General features: G+C 42.9%; 1 long non-coding RNA gene across 4 annotated transcripts in view; it reads right to left on the reverse strand.

Annotated features, from left to right (window-relative positions):
- Positions 1–4,980, reverse strand: part of LOC123749628 (uncharacterized) — a 127,398-nt gene extending 122,418 nt beyond the window's left edge. For all 4 annotated transcript variants that reach the window (XR_011226732.1, XR_011226733.1, XR_011226735.1 and 1 more), the window contains exon 1: positions 4,882–4,980. This is a non-coding gene — a long non-coding RNA (uncharacterized lncRNA). The remainder of the gene's footprint in view (positions 1–4,881) is intronic.
- Positions 4,981–8,682: the final 3,702 nt, after the last annotated feature.

Raw genomic sequence — 8,682 nt, forward strand, 5'->3', positions numbered from 1 at the left:
TTTTTCAGGAGGATTTGAATACTGCATTACATTCAGTATGTGAAATCTATAAAAACAGCATCACAGACCTAAATGAAACTTACAAATAAAACAGACGTGCTTCTGCAGGGTTTTTTTCCTTTGTTTTGCCTGGTGGGGGTCTGCCCCCCCTCGGTCATTGTCCTCCCTCTATTCTGATGGTCCCCTACTAGGCCCCCATGATTGTACACATCGCAGGGATTCAGCTTTAGACACACTCAGTCTGGGCAAACCAGTTAGCAATACCTTGCCAGGGTATTGCTAAATAAAAATAAAGGGGGGAACATGGCATTAAAATGGCAAATACACAATTTGGTCAACAAACAGTATTGTTTAAAATAGACATGGGTTGACATTTAGGGGTAAGGTAGGTTACAGGGAGTTAAATTAGGTAGTGCTTAGTTTTTATCTTAAACAGGTTGGGAGAGGTACAGTAACATGGTTGGGAAGGTCATTCCACCTTCTGGGTCCCTTGATTTGCAGAGCATTTCTAGTTTGATTAAGTCGTACTCTTTGAATATCAAATAGGTATTTGTTTCTGGTGTGGTGCTCATGGGTTCTGTTACAAGCTTCTAGGAAGCTTTTAAAGTCAGGATTGACATTACAGTTTAGCATTTGACACAGAGGATGTGCAGTGACTTAATATCTAACATTCAGAGATTTGAGTAGGGGTACCAAGTGATGTCTGGGGCCAGAGTTGGATATAGTCCTAATTAGCAGCTATGTGTTGAGTAAGATGTAAATGATCTTGGGTAGTAGAACCCCAAGCACAAATACCATAGTTGAGATAAGGATAGATGAGGGAGTAATAGAGCATCACCAGGGCAGGGTGAGGTACATAATATCTCATCTTAGAAAGAATGATAAGTTTTTGAAACTGATATATTTAGAATGTGTCCCTGGAAATTCAGCTTGGGGTCAATGAGAATGCCAAGGAATTTGCCATCTTTGTTACAAATTTGGGTATTGTTTATCCTGAGATTTATGGGATTTGAGATTTTATTGCCAAAAAAAATATAGAAAGTTTCGTCAATGTTGAGGGTGAGTTTGTTGGCAGTTAGCCAAAGCCACTACTTAGCTCGGTATTCACTGACATTTAGAGCAAGGGGGGGGTCAGGACTGGAGTAAATGAAGGTTGTGTCGTCGGCAAATAGAATTAGTTTGAGGTGTTGGGAGACATTTGGAAGGTCATTAATGTAGATGAGAGGAGAAGGCCAAGTATGCTGCCCTGAGGAACACCAATGTTGATGGGTAGGGTGGGAGAAATTGAATTATTCACAAACATACTGGAGCCTGTCAGTAAGGCAAGATTTAAGGTATTGCAGGGGAGTGACCTATGACTCCATAATGATGTAATTTAAGAAGGTTTTGGTGGTTGACAGTGTCAAAAGCCTTACACAGGTCCACAAATAACCCAACAGAACTCATTTTTATCAAGAGCTGAATGTATCAAGTTAATCATACTAATAAGTGCATAGTTAGCGAGTTTTTTTTTTTGTCTGAAGCCATATTGACAAGAGCCAAGTATATTGTGTTTGGCTAGATAAGAGTAAAGCTGCTTGTAGATTAGTTTTTCAAATATTTGACAAGATTGATATAGGTCTGTAGTTAACATCAGTGAGATCATCACATTTGTGGACAGGGGTTACTCTCACTTTAGAATATCTAAAAAGGTTTGGCATTCAAGTGACTTGTTGAAGAGCAATGCAATGTCGTAGCTCAGTCAATTAAGGAAGTGTCTGGGATGATCTCTGACGTAGGTTCGAATCCTCATCACTGCCCTTGTGGATTTGTTCATGCATCACATTGTGATTTCTGTGTGTAATTATGTTTGTAATTCTTTGCCTATGTATGTACTCTTACCTGAATAAAAATTTGAATTTTTTGAATTTTGAATTAAATTTTAGTCCCTAAGCCCATTATGTGCCTCTAACCCTTTCTACTACTACCCACAAGATGGGTATGGGGTGCAGATGAGCTAGTTTCAAGCAGTCTTCATCGACCTAGCAGCAGCTGATAAACAAAAAATCATACTAGAACAGCTTACTGAGCTTGGAATACAAGGAAAATTACTGAGATCAATGGAGGGCTTTTTGTCATCAAACAGCATATGTTTTGTTTAATGGCACAGAGAGCAAACACTTTGAACTGAGAATGCCACAAGAGGGATCCTCAGTCCCTTGTAGTTTAACGTTCTAATGCATACTTTACAGGCTGCCTCCGCGCCTAGAATGCGAGGTCTGCTCGATTTTGCTATTAGGGCCGAGGAATGTGCCCTTATCTCCATACAGAAAACTCGTGCCCTCATTCGATGTGGTATTTCCACCACCCACTACATTTTTATATGGGATTAATAGAACAGGAACCCGGCAATGTGATGTTATAGTGGCCAGAATACGCCTGGGATATAAACGTATCTGGCAGCTTTCTCAAATCCCAATTGTCGAGTACTGTACACAATGTGTCAACTTTGTGAAAGAAAACATGCACTTTAAAATTATATTGTAAAATGTCCCATATTGACCAACTTTCGCCCTCCTGGGCTAAGGTATGCTCAACTGTGTAATTACTATACGAGTACTGGAACACTGATATATTGGACTTGTACCCAAGATTAACCATGTAATGTATCAATTATACAATGTATGTGATGTAACTATATAACCTGAGCTTGTAAAAGCACCTTAATCACCTTCAGTGATTAGTGCCTAATTGCACACTAGTTTATCAGCTATCTCACTCTGTCTGTAAAAGAAATGTGAATGCATGTGTGTATATGTACGTATGTGTATGTGTGTATATAGTATATATGGAAGCTGATCAGAATTACATTTCACCTTTGTAAATGCACATTAATGACTATAAAAGACACATCGAGCCCTATGTAGGGCATACGTAAATCTGTATATGTATTTACGTATGTAGGTTAGCTTAGCATTTTAAAAGCACCGAATCATCTGTGGTTGAGGTTAGCTTAGCATTTTAAAAGCACAATCATCTGTGGTTGATTGTTCACCTGAACTACATGTTTAACACATCTCTAACCCTGTCCATGGAGGACAGAAGAAAATGTATATATGCTGGTTAGCATTGTAAATGTGTGGCCACATCTGTGGTTAAAAAAAAAAAAAAAAAACTTAAGAATGGCAGTGGACTTGCTTACTGTGACTCGCAGAGTGCACTCCTGGCACTGAACAGTACAGTAGTACGACCCAGAAAATCGTGATATACAATGAATGTTTAAGCTGCTAATGAAATGACCACTGCTTTTTGCACAAAAAGCGGCGATATTTCTGAGGGGGGGGGGGGGAGAGAAAAAAAAAAAAATAATAATATAGAGACAAGTGCACTGCGCGATCCGCAGGCACAGTGTGGGGGGGTACTGGGTGGCATATACTGTAAATAGCCGGGAGAAACGCAGACCTGCCCTCACTGTTCCTGCCCCGGTCCGCTGCACTAAACTCCAGCCCGCCTCCCCTTCCTGCAAGGGTCTGCTTTCCCTGTCATGCATTACGCCAGTTGTCCCTCCTGTTTCTACTCCCGCTGCAAAAAGGGGAGAGGGGGGGGGGGTTGCAGCGCCGGTCCCCAAGTGTTCCGCTGTTTGCAGCCAATACTTTGCCTTTACAGCCAGTCTACGTGCTAGTAAGCCCTACCTTTAAGTCAGGAAATCCTTATCTCCTTTCCTTGGCGGCACGGCCTCACACCCTGGGGTTAAATTTATCATCCATTGTCATATCAGGTTTTTCCCCAGTCTAGGTATTTTCTGCACGCCTGATTAATTTCCGTTTAATTCAGCTAGGATTTACCATTATGTCTTTCAGGCCTCTTGGTCGGGCTTCATTAAGTGTTATGTGGTTTAATCACTTTATATTTACTCTGTCCTGCCTGTTATACATAGTGTTACCTCAAGGGATGACACTGATATGCTAGCATAGACAGCCCTGTAGAAAACCACTAGTAGAAATTGATATGGGGGTTTCATTAAGTTACTACTTTAATCTGTCAATTGTCAATATATATGGAACTAATTGAACAAGGACTCAGCAATGTCATGTTATAGTGACCAGAATACACCTGGGATACACACACATCTGGCAGATTTCTCAAAGCCTAAATGTGGAATACACCATGAATCAATTTCCATGCATGCAACATGCATGGACAGGACCTTGTGTGCGGCACCTGAATTTACCAGAGGGCTACTACTATCTAGAGGACAAATTAGCAGGGTTATGAAACCTAACTGCATCCCCCCACCATTTGTCCTAATTTGAGACCGATATCTATGTAGCTTATTAAAAACATTTTTGAGTCCCGGCAGTACAGTCGGGTTCGTCCTAGACTTAGTCTGGAATTTTGGGTTCGAATCCCGACCAGGTAGGGGCGGCTGACAGCTGCGTGGACAGTGCTTTAGATTCAGTCCTGAGGTTCCAGGTTCGATGCCCGGTGGAGGCGGAGACAAATGGCCAAAATGTTTCTTTCACCCTGACGCCCCTGTTACCTAGCAGTAAATAGTTACCTGGGAGTTAGACAGCTGCTACAGGCTACTTCCTGGTGGGTGGAGGCGTGGTCGAGGACCGGGCCGCGGGGACACTTAAGCCCCGAAATCATCGGCTGTGTATTCATATCACTTAATTGGCCTGTTCATCTACCAGTAAACAGGCACCTTGTTGTGGGGAATGAATGACATACATATATACACTGGACCTAACCTTAGGTGTCACGGGTTCACCATAGCCCGTTCAGTAGCTAAATCTGATACCACAACAACCTTAGGTCTTATACACTTAGACCTAACCCCCTAAACACAGTGAAATATAAAAAAAAAATCAAAGTCAAACTAGTAGGTACAGAGGTACCTACCGGCAGTCAGGGAGCTCCAACGGGCAGCGTGTTGCTCAGACCGCGGCCAGAAGGCGTCTGCTGGGACGGCGAGGCGCGCCGAGGACTGGTCAAGTCGTATACTGCAATTTCGGATACCGGGCTAGAAACAACTTCGTTCACTGAGAAGTTTGTACATACAAACCATTCCGTTCGTATATGCGCTGGTTTGTGTTCGCTGTTGTTATTGTCTGAATAAATACTTGGCACTAGTTCATATAATTAGCGCTTCCATTATTATAATTATTTATCCATTATTAGAATAACAAGGTGCAAACCATACCCCCTTACAGTTGAAATCTATTTATTTATATACAAGAAGGTACATTGGGTTGCGAGAGTACATAACATATATTAAGAGGTACATTGTAGCAAGATTTGAGATTAAAGGATTTAAGACTAACACGTTTAGAAACAAGGCGCCCCCGAAGGAGGCTATTATTTGTTATGCACCCCATACTCAACCAGTAAGTAGTGGAGCAAAACATAGATTACATGGTCATAAAGTCTTAATCAGGCCAATTCAACTCTATTTCTTTCTTTATTATGCACCCCATACCCATCCCGTGAGCGGTGGTGTAAAGGATTACAGAGGCACATAATCGGTTCAGGAACTGAACCCTCTAGTTCGTTTAGCTAAGCAAATAACAATTTGTGACGCTAGTTACAAAATTATTAATATTATATATACATGTACACACTCTCATACATGTACATATATATATACGTATACATATATACATACACATACATATCTAATCACCTACACAAATACACACATCAATAATCTTTGTGTCACAAGTGATCAACAAGAGGCTCACAACAGTCACTATACAAGGCACTTTACATCTATGGTGAGTCACACAGTTACTAGTCTTGCTGCACACCCACCCAACTGGGCGACAGCTTTACAGTCATGTGCATGCATTAACTACAGTAAGCAAATTTTGGATACTTCGCTAAGATTTCGAGCAGCACATCATTATGAATGAAGTACTTACACATTTCTTGGACACTATTGATGGTGTTATCTCTAAATTCCGCGATTTTTTCACATTCCATTATATAATGACGCAAAGTAAGCGAATAGTTCTGCTGACAGAGTTTACATTTAGTCAAATCTACATCAGCAGATGTTACAAACTCCCAGAGGTACTTGTAGCCGAGCCTAAGCCTAGCAGTGGTAACATCTAGAAGTCTGCTAACATTATTGGATGACCCATAGACGTGCGGTTCTTCCTGCATAATATAATGATGATAGATGGAGTAACTGGTGTGAATTTCACTTTGCTTCAAATCTCCGAAATTTAGTTGATGTTCCTGGGATATTGCTGCCCTCAGGCTGCTCAAAGGCAGTCCAAGTTTGTAATCAATTCCCTCTTTACGAACAAAAGTCTTGTGCAACTTATCAGTTCTCAGTGGCTATTTTTACATTGTCATTTACAACTAACTTACGTTAAATAACAACCAGTAACCAGACTGCTGTTTTCTAATTCTAGTTCAGGCACTTCCTGGGATAAAACGCGAACATTCCTTGAGGAACTGTGAGGTGCTTACCTGTTTTTCCTCGTAACGGTCCCAAAGCTTCCACAAATGTTCCTGTTTCTCTTTATTGCCCTTGCGGCGACTGAGCTTTAGCTTTTGATCAGAAACCAGTTGGTATTGCAAGGTTACCAGGGACGCCTCACGGTACAGTAAGGGGATTAAAATATATAAAGCCAAGTTGTCCCTCACTGCCCTTTGATTCAGACGCTGGTGCCATCCTTCAACGTCATTGTTGGTCCTCACCAGTCGTCTAAATGCACACCAGTTCCCCAATTCCCACACACTGTTGCACAGCCACGTATTTTTTTATGTAATGAGTTAATTGTGTCGTTAAGGGTGGACTGCTAGCCGACTTTTCTAATTCAGCAAACGCCTTACAATTATGTAGTACATACGTACCACATAAGTACGTGTGTGTTATACACGTACACACACACACACACATACACACACACACACACACACACACACACACACACACACACACACACACACACACACACACACACACACACACACACACACACACACACACACACACACACACACACACACACACACACACACCTTGTCAAGCACAGGACGAAGCTTGAAAAAGTTTAATGGTATGCCAATAGGCTAGTCCCAGGACTAAGAGGCATGAGTTACGAGGACAGGCTGCGAGAAATGCACCTCATGACACTGGAAGACAGAAGAGTAAGGGGAGACATGATCACTACCTACAAAACTCTCAGAGCAATTGATAGGGTACATAAAGATAAACTGTTTAACACGGGTGGTAGGCGAACAAGGGGACACAGGTGGAAACTTAGTACCCAAATGAGCCTCTGGGATGTAAGAAGAACTTTTTCAGTGTCAGAGTAGTTAATAGATGGGATGCATTAGGCAGTGATGTGGTGGAGGCTGACTCCATACACAGTTTCAAATGCAGATATGATAGAGATCAGTAGGCTCAGGAATCTGTACATCAGTTGATTGCCAGTTGAGAGGTGGGACCAAAGAGCCAGAGCTCAACCCCCGCAACCACAACTAGGTGAGTATTGTAACGGTTCTATTGTTACGTAAAGTATGGTGACAAATAAACACAGACACTAAGATACTATATATATATTTGGTCGAATATACAGAAGTACACAGGTGATACGTTGGTGTGAGTTGAGCGCACTGAGCGTTGGTACAGTATCTCGCAAGTGTCTGCTCTAGACCACACTTGAAAGTAGACTACGGTTAATGTTTGCTATTGCTGCTTATATGCCCGGGCATCTCACCGTGTTGCCCGGGCAACGCCTCACCTCATTCATCTCCAAAGCTTGACAGGAACATTAACACTATATTTGGAGCGAGTATATTATTGGGATAATCTACTCGCTACAGAACTCCCCCTCCCAGGGGATGAAAGGAAAAATACTTGATCAAGGAACTTAGCTGGTCGGCGAATTGTACGCCCTGCTCGCGTTACATAACCATCAAAGTTAACTTCCTCCTCTTCGCTGATGTCATCTAACTGGGGTCGTAGGGTGGGAGGTCGCACAGGATCGTCCGTCGTCGCAGGATCAGGTTGTGGTGCGGCTGGTAACTGGGGTTGTAGGGTGGGAGGTCGTACGTCAGGATCGTCCGTTGTCGTAGGTGGCGGTGCTGCTGGTAACTGTGGTCGAAAAAATGAACTGCGTAGTCGGCGGATGTGTCTCTGGATTTAGCAGTGTTGCAGACGTTGAGACGAAGCCTGGAGCAGAGCAGAGAGCTGAGTGAGGCCGGAGTCGTGGAGCTCTATGTGGGAGAGCGTGGCGGCTCGATTGAGAATTGTGAGTGTCTAAACTCGGGGAGCGAGAGCGTGGCGGCTCGATGCGGTCGTAGTCTGCTGTCTGCTCTGTGTCGAAGCTGTAGCGTCTTGGGTTGATTAGGACTGTACACGCCGAGAACTACATTGTTGACTGGAAATTGTAGTCTGGTACTAAAAGACGTAGGCAGTGTGTGGACAAGCTCGGTGTAGCAGGAGAGAAGAATGTGCATAATTGTTGCGTCCTTGGGTCGCTGGTGGAGCATTTAGATCCGGGGCGGATGGGCTCGGGCACCAGGACATTAGGAGGTAATGTAGGCACGTAGTTAGGACAACGAGGTAATCACTGCTAGAGCTGAATTGTCCTGGAGGCGACGAAGAGTCGGAAACGCAAGCTGTAAGTCCTGTATTGCACAAAGGGCTTGAGTCGGCTGAGTATCAAAATGCAGTGAACGTGGAGA

Source organism: Procambarus clarkii, unplaced genomic scaffold (assembly GCF_040958095.1).
Source record: "Procambarus clarkii isolate CNS0578487 unplaced genomic scaffold, FALCON_Pclarkii_2.0 HiC_scaffold_136, whole genome shotgun sequence".
NCBI classification, from domain to species: domain Eukaryota; kingdom Metazoa; phylum Arthropoda; class Malacostraca; order Decapoda; family Cambaridae; genus Procambarus; species Procambarus clarkii.